Consider the following 13,163-nt stretch of genomic DNA (forward strand, 5'->3'; position numbering starts at 1 on the left):
CAGCGCTAATTTCAGGGCTGGAAAACAGGAGTGATTTGTTTATCTTCCGAGCAGGCTGGGAGGAGGCCCAGTGGCCCGCGGGGATGCGTGGGGGACGCCGCGTGGCCTGGGGCAGTGGACCCGGCCCCTCCGCTGCGCTTGGGGGCTTCTCATTGGGGAATTGTGTTTTCCTAAAGGGTGGTTGCACGGAAACACAGCTTCCACAGGGCCACCAAGAATCCTAGCGTTGTTGAAGTGGGGGGTGTAGCTAATAAAAGGAACTGGTAAGACGATGGATGATTACCTAACTTTTGGACTTAATTTAGGCGACGATCACGATCTCTAACAAAACTTTTAATTCTCCAGATAGAAGGCTTTTGGACAAGATGGACATTGTGTTTCTTTGTTTCTATTTTCTGGGCGCTATATGAAATCTACCCGAAGTAGCTTTTGTTCTGCCTACGTAGCAGACGTGGTTCCCAGTAGGATTTTCTCCCTTAAGACAAAGGGCAAGTTGTGGCAATTCTAAGCATTTACGGCTTTGCCACAGGGTGTTTAGCAGGCTCCAGCATTGGCGTCAAAATCACCTGGAGAGCTTATTTAAAAAGTTCCTTAGTTCTGGCTTCTGCACCTCTAGAATGTAACCGAAGAATTTGCATTTTAAACAATTCTCTGGTCTTACTAGTTGGGGACCACACTAATGAGATAGAACCTACATCCAACTTTAGCTGGAACCCTTCTGGGTTTTTGTTTGTTTGTTGGTTGTTTTTATTTCCTGCCCAGGACTCTGGGCCACACTGAATGAGACTTCCTCTCTAGTGCAGAATTGAATCTGCTCCTTTAAGGGCTAAGGGCTGGTATCTGCCGATTCCGACATCTCTTTTGAGTGTTTCATCCTCCTTAGTTAAATTCAAACACAAGGATGTAATCCTACTGCGAATTTAAGATTTTCTATGTCTTCCAGAATCTTAAGTCTCCCTGTCCCCTCTGCCGTTGGCCTCACTTCCTCTTCTTATGGGTCTGCTCAATAATTGAGCTCCCAGCCTGCCAGCCTGGAAATTTCTCGGACAGCTTTCCAGGGAATGAGTTTGGTGTCATTCCATAATCTTACACTTCATCCTTGCTCTAGCCTTTATAAGCATCTAAGTCACACGGGGAACTATTTAAAATGCAGATTTTAGAATGCAGGGTCTCTGATGCCATCACATCACGTGATGTTTCAACCAAAGAGACTTCTACCAACCAGAGGTGGTGATGTGGCTGGTTTTGGGGGACACCATTCCTGGGCTTTCACTGATGTTTTGTGGCTATGAACTGTTTTTATCCATTTACCATTGCTTCTAGACTAGACTGGGAGTCCCAAAAGGAAAACAAATTTGGGGTGCGTTCTACATGAAGTGGCCCGACTCTTCAACATGCTACATGCTTAATAACCATTTTCCTAAGTGAGCCAGAATCTAAAGATGGTTTAGGATTTATCAGTCAAATTAATGTATCTGTTCACTGTAGCCTCGAATGAATTCTCACTGAACATTAACCCCCCACATCTACATCCAGTTGTTCCAGATGTTTTATTCCTCCTTACCCTCAGAAGGATCGAAGTTTTTTGTTTGTTTGTTTTAAGATTTATTTATTATGTATGGTGTTCTGCCTTCATGTATGCATGCAGGCCAGAAGAGGGCATCAGATTGAATCACCACCATGTGGTTGCTGGGAATTGAACTCAGGACCTCTAGAAGAGGAGCCAATGCTTATAACCTCTGAGCCATCTCTCCAGCCCCCAGAAGGATCAAGTTGTAATAGAATGTTATACTGACCAAACGTTGAAAGCTGATTCCCAATGCGATGTAATGATGTCTGGAGGTGGGTCTTTAGAAGGTAATGGGTTGTGAAGTCAGAACTTGCACAAATGGGAGAAGACAGCAATCTGAGTCAAGAGATTTCCTCATCAGATACTAAGTCTGCTGCTGCCTTGATCTTAGACTTCCCAAGCCTACAGAATCCTGGGGAATTTCTCTTGTTAAACTGTCCAGTTTATGGTATATCAAGCTATCACAGCCACCCAGAAAAACGGCAACACCCAAGGGCTCCCTGAATAGGTGACAGGCATGTCCCATTTGTCTCATTTAGAACGTGCTTTGGGTACTGAATCTATGAACATCTATGTGATATCATTTGACACTACTAACATGAACAGCAGGGAAGAATAAGTTATACATTAATGAGACCTCAGCAAGATGGAGGTTAATGGTCTGGAGAAAACTCCTTTGCCAGGGGTCATAACCCTATCAGAACCTGAGATAGAAAACTATTTGATCTCTCCATTACTTTTCCACCACAAATTCATCTCTCTATCCCCTGCTTATGTATATCTATAGTCTTTAAAAAGAATATTAGTCACCTGGGTAAGATATATGTCCCCACGAGGGAAGATTCAAACTGCAACAAGAGGCACCATGGATACCTGCTGTCCTGTACCGTCAGTGCCCTCAGAGTACCACTCGTGTGAATATAGCCTCTGCCTTATATGGGAATGCACCCTGTGTATATTTAATTTGCATTGGTGTTCTGAGTAATGGTTTCATTTTGGATGTTCTGTAGCTTGCTTTATGCAACTAGTGTTCACCTTGGCGACCTTTCCTTATCACTATGTGCAACTGCCATCAGCTTGACTGCCCATTTATTGAATCTTTCCTCACTGACAGTCATCCAGATGGTTCCCGGTGTATAATCATCAACCAGCAGTGTTTAGTGAGCAGTGCCCAGCCTATGACTGTCCCTTGCATACATAAGTTAGTACACATCTCAGAAAGGACCAAATAAGGGAATCTAATATTTGGTTTATGGCTAGACTAAGTCCAAACTCACAAAGTGTATATGGAAGTAATTGTACCATTACTGGTTTTGTCTTTCAATATAAGATAACTTGGGTAGAGCCTCAATATACAGTAATGAGTAAATGAATGAATGAATGTATATTGCTTGTATTTTTTTCAAAGGCTGATGATGTAGCTTAGTGGTAGGGCACGTATTTAACATTCTTGAGACCCTGGATTCAATTCCTAGCTAGCATCTGAAGAAATAGTGGTTTAAGCCACGATTGAATTTTGATATGTGAAACTTACTTCACATGTCAAAGAAGTACAGAGACAACCAATTCCTATTTGGTATATTAATTTGTTTTCATGAGTATGTAGATACCTTTCCTAGAGTCACTCAGTGGTCTAAAAATGGCTAGAGCATTGGCTTTTACTTCCCTTTTCTTGGTGGAAAGAAGGAAGAAAAGAATGCGAAAAGGTCACTTCTTTCTTTTTAACGAAACTTGCCAGAATTTCTGCTTGTGTCACCTTCACCAGCATTTCACCAATGAGATGTCACCCATTCCCTAGCCAGCAGTGTGCTCAGCTTAAAAACAGGTTTCTTGATAAAGGCATAAAGGAAAAATGGATGTTGGGAGACAAGGGAAGTGATTGCCACAGGTGGATACTATGTGGGTCTACAGAGAAGGTAAAGCGAAGAGGTAGTCCTTAGAAGCCCAAAGCCCCAACCATCAGGTGGCATGACTGATCACAAGTTGACTAAAGTCTCCAGGAAGTTTCTTAACATGACAAAGGTAACTGCCAGTAAAACAGATAGAAGGAAGTTGTAGAAAGTACATTGTGGGTGTTGTTTATTAAGCATGGATAGATGACAGACAGACAGATGATAGATAGGAAGAATGCATTGCCTGTCCTGATGACTAGCAGTCCTAAGGCTCTGGCATCTCTTGGTCTTACAGTAAGTTTTCCTTTGGATGTTAAATACTCAACAGATCCGTGTTTTTAGGTAACAGTGTGCTACTCGAGGTAAGCCAGGAGAAAATGGAGTGGAAAATAGTGCACAGCAGTTGTGACTGCTGGTTCTTAACCCCTCTCTTTCCGGGAAGTCCTCTGTGGGTGTTTGTCTGTTTATCTTTGCAGTTTCCTAAGTTTATTTGATCCCACTCGGCTGTTATTTTTTCCCCCATACTGACTGTTTATAAATTCTGAATGTGGTAGCAGGGACATGAGTTACCAACGCCCAAGGCTTGTTTGGTGACTCCTCAGCTTCATTACATCTTCTGGACAAATGCACGTGGATACAGACCATTTCTTACTTCTTCGGCCCAGACAGCTTTGTTGAACCTGGTAGCAGTGCACACATCTGGGATCCCTGTCTCCTTCATGAGAAATGTGTGCATTTCATGGAGTGCCAGAGGTACATGCTTCCTGAAGCCCACTCTAGCAGATGTGCACGTGAACATTGATGGTGTATTCTCAAGTCTCCACCTCCTTGATGGCTAAAAACCCCCCTTTTTTTCCTAACCACCCTTCTTTGTGGGGCCATCAAAATGCAAGCAAAAGGGAAGCTTCTGCCTGGCCCAAGTTGGAAAGGAAGGATATAAGGGATTGTCATTACTGTGATTTTTTTTTTATAAAAACTATTAAACTCCCTCCCCTCTAGAAAGATTAATTTTTGTGCCAACTCTTGAAGCTTGCTTACAGTCTCCAGGAGCCAATGTGCTCACTGCCCTGCATCCCAGGAAAACTTTGGGGAGGTGTTCTGAAAAGGAAGCTCCATGTAGGTATATATGAACATTTCCCACAGTTCCTAGACCTAGATCCACCAAAATTAGCAGTGTCACACTGTCCTGCTTACCAATTTCAAAACCTCCCAGAGCTGGGGACATAGGTCAGTTGGTAAAATGCCTGCCTAGCATACAGGAAGTCCTGAGTTTGATCCCCACAGCACATAAACAGGACATGGTAGGGTACACCTGTAATCTTAGTACTAAGGAGGTAAAGATGGGAGGATCAGAAGTTGAAGGCCATCCTTAGCTAGTGAGTCCGAGGCCAACCTAGGCTACATGAATAAAAGTAAAATGAATGAAAAACCAAAACAAAACAGAAAACAAGACAATACTTCTGAACCTTTATGGAGTATTTAAAAAGTATGATTGATCTCCATAGTACCCACAGGACTGTAGCCTGCATTCGTTCATGCAGCAGTATATCTTGGGCTGCAGGGAAGCATCCATTCTTGTTATTTTCCTGTTTTTCTGAAGCATGCTGTGTTTATTCTATAGTTCTCATCCAGTGGTTGCCTTTCTGAAGACAGGTGAGCCAGGAAAGGTTCATAAAGGGACAAATAAAGAAGTTAAGTATTTGGTTTCAGGATAAACTCTCCAAAATGCAGAAGAGGTCCAGGGCTGAGTACAATCACAAATTATAAAGTCAGGGGTAGGGATGAAGGAATAGAATTTCTGTAGGAAATTGTAACACATAAAAGCATAAATGCTACTGGCCAGTGGAGGTGCACACATTTAATCCCAGCACTTGGGAGGCAGAGCCAAGTGGATCTATGAGTTCAAGGCCAGCCTGGACTACAGAGTGAGATCCAGGACAGCCACAGCTACACAGAAAAACCCTTTCTTGGAAAACAAAAACAAACAAACAAAAAGCGTATGAATGCTTTCCTGAAAGCTCAGAAGTAATTTTAGGGGAAGTGGGGCTATTTTATGTGGCAGATGAGTGATGGATAAGATAGAGGAAAATGAAAAAGTAGAGAGAAGAAAGGATTATCACAGCAACAGGCTAGGCATGCTGGACTCTCTGGTGGAAACCCAATTTTCCTAGTCCTACTGTTTCTTGTCAATCTAGCTTCTCCCACTGGGACTTCAGGGTAGGAATCCCTCAGAACCTGCAAAAACATTCATCCTTGTGGCTGCCACAAAGGATCTCTGCTGGCCTGTAGAGAGTTCATTTCAACACCTGCAGGTGGGCTGGAATGGCGCAGAGCTTTCCTTCTACCTCAGAGAACTCAACGGTTAGATCCTGAGGCAGAAGATAGCAGAACTGGAAGTCATCGGGAAGGGACAGGGCCTCCTAGTTGAAGTGAGTAGCTGAGGCTAGACTCCAACATCAGTATCTCCCCAGCCTGGAACATCCCTAACTTGTCTTCCCGAAGAGCAGCCCCAGTTCTCACAAGCCTGAGTGGGTGAAGATCCTAAGACACGTGACTCCGCTGGTCAAGTGAAAGATGGGAAAAGTGTTCAGGCACTACGATTAAACAGCAAGCTCAATAAACTCAAGCGGAAGCAAGATGTGAGCTTAGGCAGACATTCCCAGAGAGGCTGGGACAGCTGTAAGAAGCGGAAGACGTTAGAAACACTGTATAACCAACCGAGTAGGTCGGTCGGTTGGTAGATGGGCTGACATGGCTATCCCCGGAAACAAAGAAGTGGGTAAGAAGATGAGGTCAAGGAGTTAACTTGGAAGATAGCAGAAAGGCTAAAGACACACAAAGAGCTACAGAAAGGTCAAGATAGGAAGGATAGGGAGAAACCAGCCAATCTGTAAAGCAATCCAGTGTAGTGACATTAGAAAGGAGGAATCGAGTGTTGGAAGAAATGTTGCCTGTGAGGATGACCTGGTTTTAAATAGAAACTACTGCTTTCCTTATTTCAGTGTTTGTGTTGTACCTGCAATGCGCCTGGTCTGTTTAGAAGCTGGAATGAGACAAGATTCCTTCCACCCGGACTTTTAGTGCATCAAAGTCCAACACTAACTAACTACACAGGGTTGTGGGGGGTGGGGAACTGCACCATTGATAAAACTGGGTCCGTGAGAGATGAGGTGACAAAGAGTGAGACTTAAATGCCATGGAGGACCCAGCCATGGAAAGATCTCGGGGAATGGGGCATCCCCATTGGATGGAGGAAGAAGCTAGCTTGGCCTGCTAAGAAGAGAAGGAAGAGAGTGGCTGGGGCCTGATGAGTTAGGGTGTGTGGACCCCAGTGAGGCCAAAAGGTGACCATGTAGGGCTGGGTAGATGTGAGGGAGCAGGAAGATTAATGGGAAATGCGCAGTTAGAGCCTCAGTGATAAACTGTGTTTATAGCTGCAGTATTTCATATAGCTCTTTTTAAACTCCTTTTAGTTAGCATGCACCATGGTGGCATTTCCATACATAGATTTCATGTCCCTTGTTCCTATTTTCCTATCCCCCTCCCTTGTCACCATTTCCTAAGTCCTGCTTGTCTCCTTTCTTCCCGTAAATTGTCTCCTTTCTGCTTTGATGTCACATGTGTGTGTGTGTGTGTGTGTGTGTGTGTGTGTGTGTGTGTATATATATATATATGTATATATATGTATATATATATGTATGTATGTATGTATATGTGTACACACACACACACGAGAGAGAGAGAGAGAGAGAGAGAGAGAGAGAGAGAGAGAGAGAGAGAAAGTTAAATCTATGTTCTACATGTAAGAGAAAGCATACACATTTTATCTACTCACATTATTTTCTATTGCGTTGGGCTGAACAACTTTCTCTTACAGGATTGAGTAGGATTCAGCTGTCTTTGGCATGGTGCATGCTCATTATCCCAGCACTTGGAAGACTAAGGCAGGGGGATCGCAGTTTCAGGCCGGCCCGGGAGCAACATCCTGTCTCCAAAAAAAAAAAAAAAAAAAAAAAAAGGCAAAATTACAAATAAAACTATTTTTTACCTCCAAAAACAAGGATTTCTTGTGTTCAGTCTCATAACATACTAACCATGTAGGAGTCTGAGTAGCCTGGACTGATATTTTTAAAAGACTGTTTTCATCTTTCTAGTGTCTGTTATTACTAAATGTTTCCCCCATGAAAGAGAGGAGCCAAATGCTTTTGTATTTGGAGGCAAAACAAGGATTTTGTTCCCATTCCCAATGGCATATCCCTTTGAAACTTTGAGTTTGACCTGAAAGATGTTTCCTGGGTTCCCACTATGTGCCAGCTGTGGCTGCATTAGTCAGAAACACAAAGATGAGTCAGTCCTGAGCCCTGCCATGAGGAGATGCAGGAAGCAGCAGATCAAAGGCAGGAGAGGCTGGGCTCCCTTGGGAGTTTTCCAGATCCTAACCAGTGGGAAATGTTACCAGGTCCTAAGACAGCAAGCCATCCACAAAGGGAAACCATAAAGGTGGCCCATGTGGCTTCTCCTTTATAGTGGCCAATGTGACTATAAGAGAGACAGCTGCAAGGTTCACTGAGAAGTGGAAGTTTGGAGGAAGAAAGCACAGATGAACTCCTATCGAGACATGAATGTAGAAGTGTGTGTGTGTGTGTGTGTGTGTGTGTGTGTGTGTGTGTGTGTACTGATTTCCTTTGGATGAGGGCTGCTCTAGTTAACTTCCTTGATTACCCATCTAGGCATAGAAGGAATGATACCAGGCTGGAGAGATGGCTCAGCAGTTAAGTGCACTGACTGCTCTTCCAGAGGTCCTGAGTTCAATTCCCAGCAACCACATGGTGGCTCACAACCATCTGTAATGAGATTTGGTGCCCTCTTCTGACCTGCAGCCAAACATGCTGTATACACAATAAATAAATAAATCTTAAAAAAAAAAAAAAAAAAAAAAAGAATGATACCAAATAATGACTCAGTCAAGGAAACTCGGGTCTTCCCAATGAGGAAACATGGTAATGGTCAGAAACAGAGGTCAGGGGCTGCCTAGGAGATTTCAGTGTCATTACTGCCAGGGACTTGCTTTAATCACAAGGACTCCAATATTTTCTCTCCAGACCCCCATCCTGTGAGTTTGCATGTCACAGGTTTTGGTCTTGGCTCTACCCTGCTGGCCTGGCCATGCTGACATGGTGTTGTATGGGAGCAGCTCTCAAAGCCTGCTTGCCCTCTGCTGGAATTACTGAAGGTGTGCCTGACACTACCCAACCTCTTTGGCTATAAGATGAAATGCTGGCCCTCTATAGAGCAATGGCTCTCAAACTTCCTCATATTGTGACCTTATAGTGCAATTTCTCATGTTGTGGTGACCCCCACCATACAATTATTTTGTTGCTACTTCATAACTGTAATTTTGCTACTGTTATGGAGTACAATGTGAAATATTTATGTTTCCTGATGGTCTTAGGTGACCCCTATAAAAGGGTCATTCGACACCCCCAAGGTTTCGACCCACAGGTTGAGAACCTCTGCTATAGAAGGTTTACTGAGAACGGGGGGTGGAACTCAGTTGAAGAGTTCATGTTTTAGCTTGTGTGAGACAGACCCTGGGTTCAGTCACCGGCACCAAAACAGTTAATTAAAATAAACATTTTTAAAATTGTTGAGAGCTTAGCATGGTTTTGGTAATTTGTATTTTATGCTAGCCATATGAAGACAGGATTTTTGTTTATAAACTCCAAGACTTGGGCACTAGACAAAGTGACTGTTGTTGGATTGACTTTTTTTGTTGTTGTTGTTTTGTTTTTGAGACAAGGCCTTCTGTAGCCTAACTTGCCCTGTACTCACTGTGTAGCTGAGGGTGACTTTGATCTTGAGTTTCAGACCCCTCTGCCTCCACCTGCTGAGTACTGGAATTGCAGGTAAGTCCCTGTAGTGTTGGGAACTGAACCCCTGGAGTCATGCTTGCTATGCGAGCCTTCTACCAACTGAGCCATATCTCCAGTCCTCTCTTTAAAAATAAATAAATAAAACCAATCACTTACCATACTATACATTCATGGGACTCCCTCAGCATGTACCAAGGTCCCAAACAGTGTTAGCCTCACACATTTTCATGATATACAAATTAGGCCACCGGCCACATTCTGCTGTCAGGCTGACCCCATTTATCATTCTTTTTTAAATCGCTGAGAAAGAAGGTGCCTGGTTATTGCTGCAGGTCCAGTCTCTCAGAGATGAGCCCCTCCTGAGATTTTTCTGGGCTGGAGTTGGGAGAAATCACTTGCTCATTTTGTTCTGGATCCTGTGGGAAACTGTCTTGCCTGCCCCTTGAGCCAGTGAATCACTTCCTGTCTGCCAACCTCTAAAGTTTCCTTTGCCCAGGCCAGTTCAGAAGCTTCTCGGACTGCAGGGCAGAAAGGTACTTCTGGCAGCCAGCACCCAGTCTTTGACGGTTCTGAGGTGGGTCCTCCAGGCAGGAGAGCATGTGTGTTTGCTCTAGCAGAGGCTGAGGGCTGGATTCTAGGCTCGCCATTTCTTCCTTTCCATTTTAAACAACTCTAGGAAAGAAACACCCGTAAAAGGTACTGCGGGCGCAGGTTTCATTTATGACTCATGGAAATTTCTAAAATGATAAATATTGGCTCAGCAGCAGCCTGACCTAAGAAGCACTCCACTAAACCAGATGCCATGGTTACAATGCTCTTCTTTGAGCATATTCAACAAATAAACTGTGGTCCACTTCCTGACTGTCGGAGAAGAGCTGAAAGCTGGGCCTGGATTCCCAGCCTTCCTAGCAGGCCAGCAGCATTCTGTTGGATTTTCCTGAGGCCAGAAACTTCCCTCTGGGTTGGTCGCCTTGTCTTTCTAGCCAGGAAGATATTTCAAATAGTTTGGATTCTTTACTTAGTTCAGATTCCTTTTGCCTAATATAATGAAAATATTTTACCAATCATAAAAATTAATGAAGGTGATAATAAAAAATATGTTCCCTTCAGGAAAGGAAAAAAGTATTTCCTTGTGTGAAAACATCTGTGCAGAGGAAACTTGGCTATAGAGAAGCTAAGAATCTGGAATTGCGACTCGATCCAGGGAGACCAGCCCAGCTCCTCCTGAGCTGAGTGTTTCTGGTAATAAAGGAAGCCTTGCTTTACCATCCCATCAACTGATTGTATTTTCTAGAGAAAATAGCATATGGAAATTTTACACCCAGTGAAAGGCTGACGAAACACCCAGGAAAACTGTAACAAATGGCTTGAATCTGCTTTTCAGCTGACGTGTCCTGTATGATAGGTTTATTAACAGAACAGCCTTGCTGCTCAGCGATGTTCCCTAAAATTGATGCCAAGTGTGTATGTATGCACATACATACACAAATAGCCACTCAGACCCACATACCACTCACATGCACACATAAACACACACATTAACAGACATACACACCACTCCACATGCACACATAAACACACACACACACATAAACACATACCACATACATAAACACATATATACTCACACCCATATATCACACACAGGTACATATAAATATACATACACACCCAGAAAGTACACATATGCACACATAAACATACATAGTCTAGAGTCATGATAAACATAGGTTAAGGAGGATTAATGGCAAAGCAGATAAAAGACCCACGCCTTAAAAATTTTCTTTTACGTTTTACTAAAACACAATTATGTCTTTTTTTATTGAAAATAAATTTTTTCATTTACTATATCCTGATTATGGTTTCCCCTCTCTCTACTCTAAGCTCCTCCCCACCCCCTCCCATCCAGATTCACCCTTTTCTGTCTCTCATTAGAAAATAAACAAGATATATGTTTATGTATGGTGTAATTATGAAACCAGGATATTTGGCTTACCTACCATCCATAGTTTCATTTTTTTCTTTTTTAAAAATGTATGACTACTCTGCATGTACTCCTGCATGCCAGAAGAGGGTATTATATCCCATTATAGACGGTTGTGAGCCGCTATGTGGTTGCTGGGAATTTAACTCAGGCACTCTGGAAGAGCAGCCAGTGCTCTTAACCACTGAACCATCTCTCCAGCCCCAATCCATCTAAAGTTTCTTTAATTGTGAGAACATTTCCAGTTCTTCTAGGTATTTTGAACTGCACCATTGAATACCGTCAATTCTAATCACCCTTCTGTACAACAGAAATCTTGAGAATTTATTCCTCATAGCTAGCTGTGGCTTTACCTGTAGAACTGGTCTCTCTGCATTCACACTCCCTCTCACCCCCCTCCTCTGAGAGCCACTATTCTATCTTCTATTTCTATGAAATCAGAGGTTTTTGTTTTTTTTAGAATTTGCACATGAAAGAAATTATGAGGTATTTGTCTTTCTATGTCAGGCTACAAAAGAAGCTAACAGACACTAGAGAGATTGAGATAGAATGATCACCAGCTCCACCAGACCAGTCTGGGCTACATGGCAAGACCTTTCTAAATAAACAAACAGCCTGGATGGCCACTGAGATAGCTCAGTGCATTTGTGGCCTAAATTTGATTCCCCAAAGAACTGTCTCCACTAAGTTGTCCTGTGACCTCCATACACCCACTCCCACACACATACAATAATACATTTTTTAGAAACTTGGCATAATGGCATGACATACATCTGTAACCCCTCACCAAGACAGCTTTGAGAGGAGGATCGTGAATTCCAGAACACTCTGGGCCACATAGTGAGATCTTAAAAGCAGCCCACTCCTCCCCTACAGCATACTTACAAAATATTCAAACAACCCAACAACAACAACAACAACAACAGTAGATAAGGACTGTGAAACTGGGAAGGATCCTAGGACTTTAAGGAAGGTGCCTGTAGCACCAAATGCTAAGCCTCCCAGGTCTTGCTGATCACCGCCCACAGCTCCTCAAGGATGGTGGACTTCCCTCCAGCAATACAGAAGCCATATTGGGACAGAGGTAGGGCCGCAGAGTGAAAAGTCCGCAATACTCTGAAGGGAGGTTGGAGGGCAGTAACACAAATAAAGGGCGCACGTGTTCCTTCACGGAAGCCCCTGAGGTGGCAAAGACCTGGGTGCTGTGTGGTCTGGAAGACAGTGTGGGCTGGGAAGGGAGAGGCAATGACTGCCTTTTGAACCAGCAGCTGGGACACTTATCTCAAGTTCCATTTAGGAGAGAAATGGAGCCAAATTTGTCGGTGGCCGATGACAGGGGCCTGGCCCTGATGCTGAGCAGCGCTTCTCCTTTAGGGTAGCCTGTGACTTTACTGTCCTTGGCTTCTCTTATATTCATCAGCATTTCAGCCTGATGGGAAGAGAGCACTCCCCACCCTCCAGGCAGTGACAGGCGTGTCCCCACAGGTAGCCAAGGTGATGTTGGCAGTCACATCCATAGCCATTGGGATGGTACTGGCAGGAATGGCTAGCTGTCTGCCAAAGGAGAGGGTTGGGCTCTGGGCCAGGGCACAAATGAGCCTGGGAAATTTTGCAGGCTCAACCAAATGACATTAACAATAAATTCAGAATAGAAATTATTTTGCTCTGTTTTTCTATTTCTGAAAAAAAAAAAAAAAAAAAAAGGTTTTAGCCAAGTGATGGTGTTGAACGGCTTTAATCCCAACACTTGACAGGTAGAGGCAGAAAGATCTCTGTGAGTTCAAGCCAGCCTGATCTACAGTGTGCATTCCAGGACAGCCAGGATTTCATAAAGAAACCCTGTC

The 13,163-nt window shown here is 43.5% G+C and overlaps 1 protein-coding gene across 1 annotated transcript in view; it reads left to right on the plus strand.

Moving 5' to 3' along the window:
• Nucleotides 1-13,163, plus strand: part of Bfsp1 (beaded filament structural protein 1) — a 93,064-nt gene that overhangs the window by 533 nt on the left and 79,368 nt on the right. The window lies entirely within an intron of this gene.

Source organism: Onychomys torridus, chromosome 4 (genome assembly GCF_903995425.1).
Source record: "Onychomys torridus chromosome 4, mOncTor1.1, whole genome shotgun sequence".
Classification (NCBI taxonomy): Eukaryota; Metazoa; Chordata; class Mammalia; order Rodentia; family Cricetidae; genus Onychomys; species Onychomys torridus.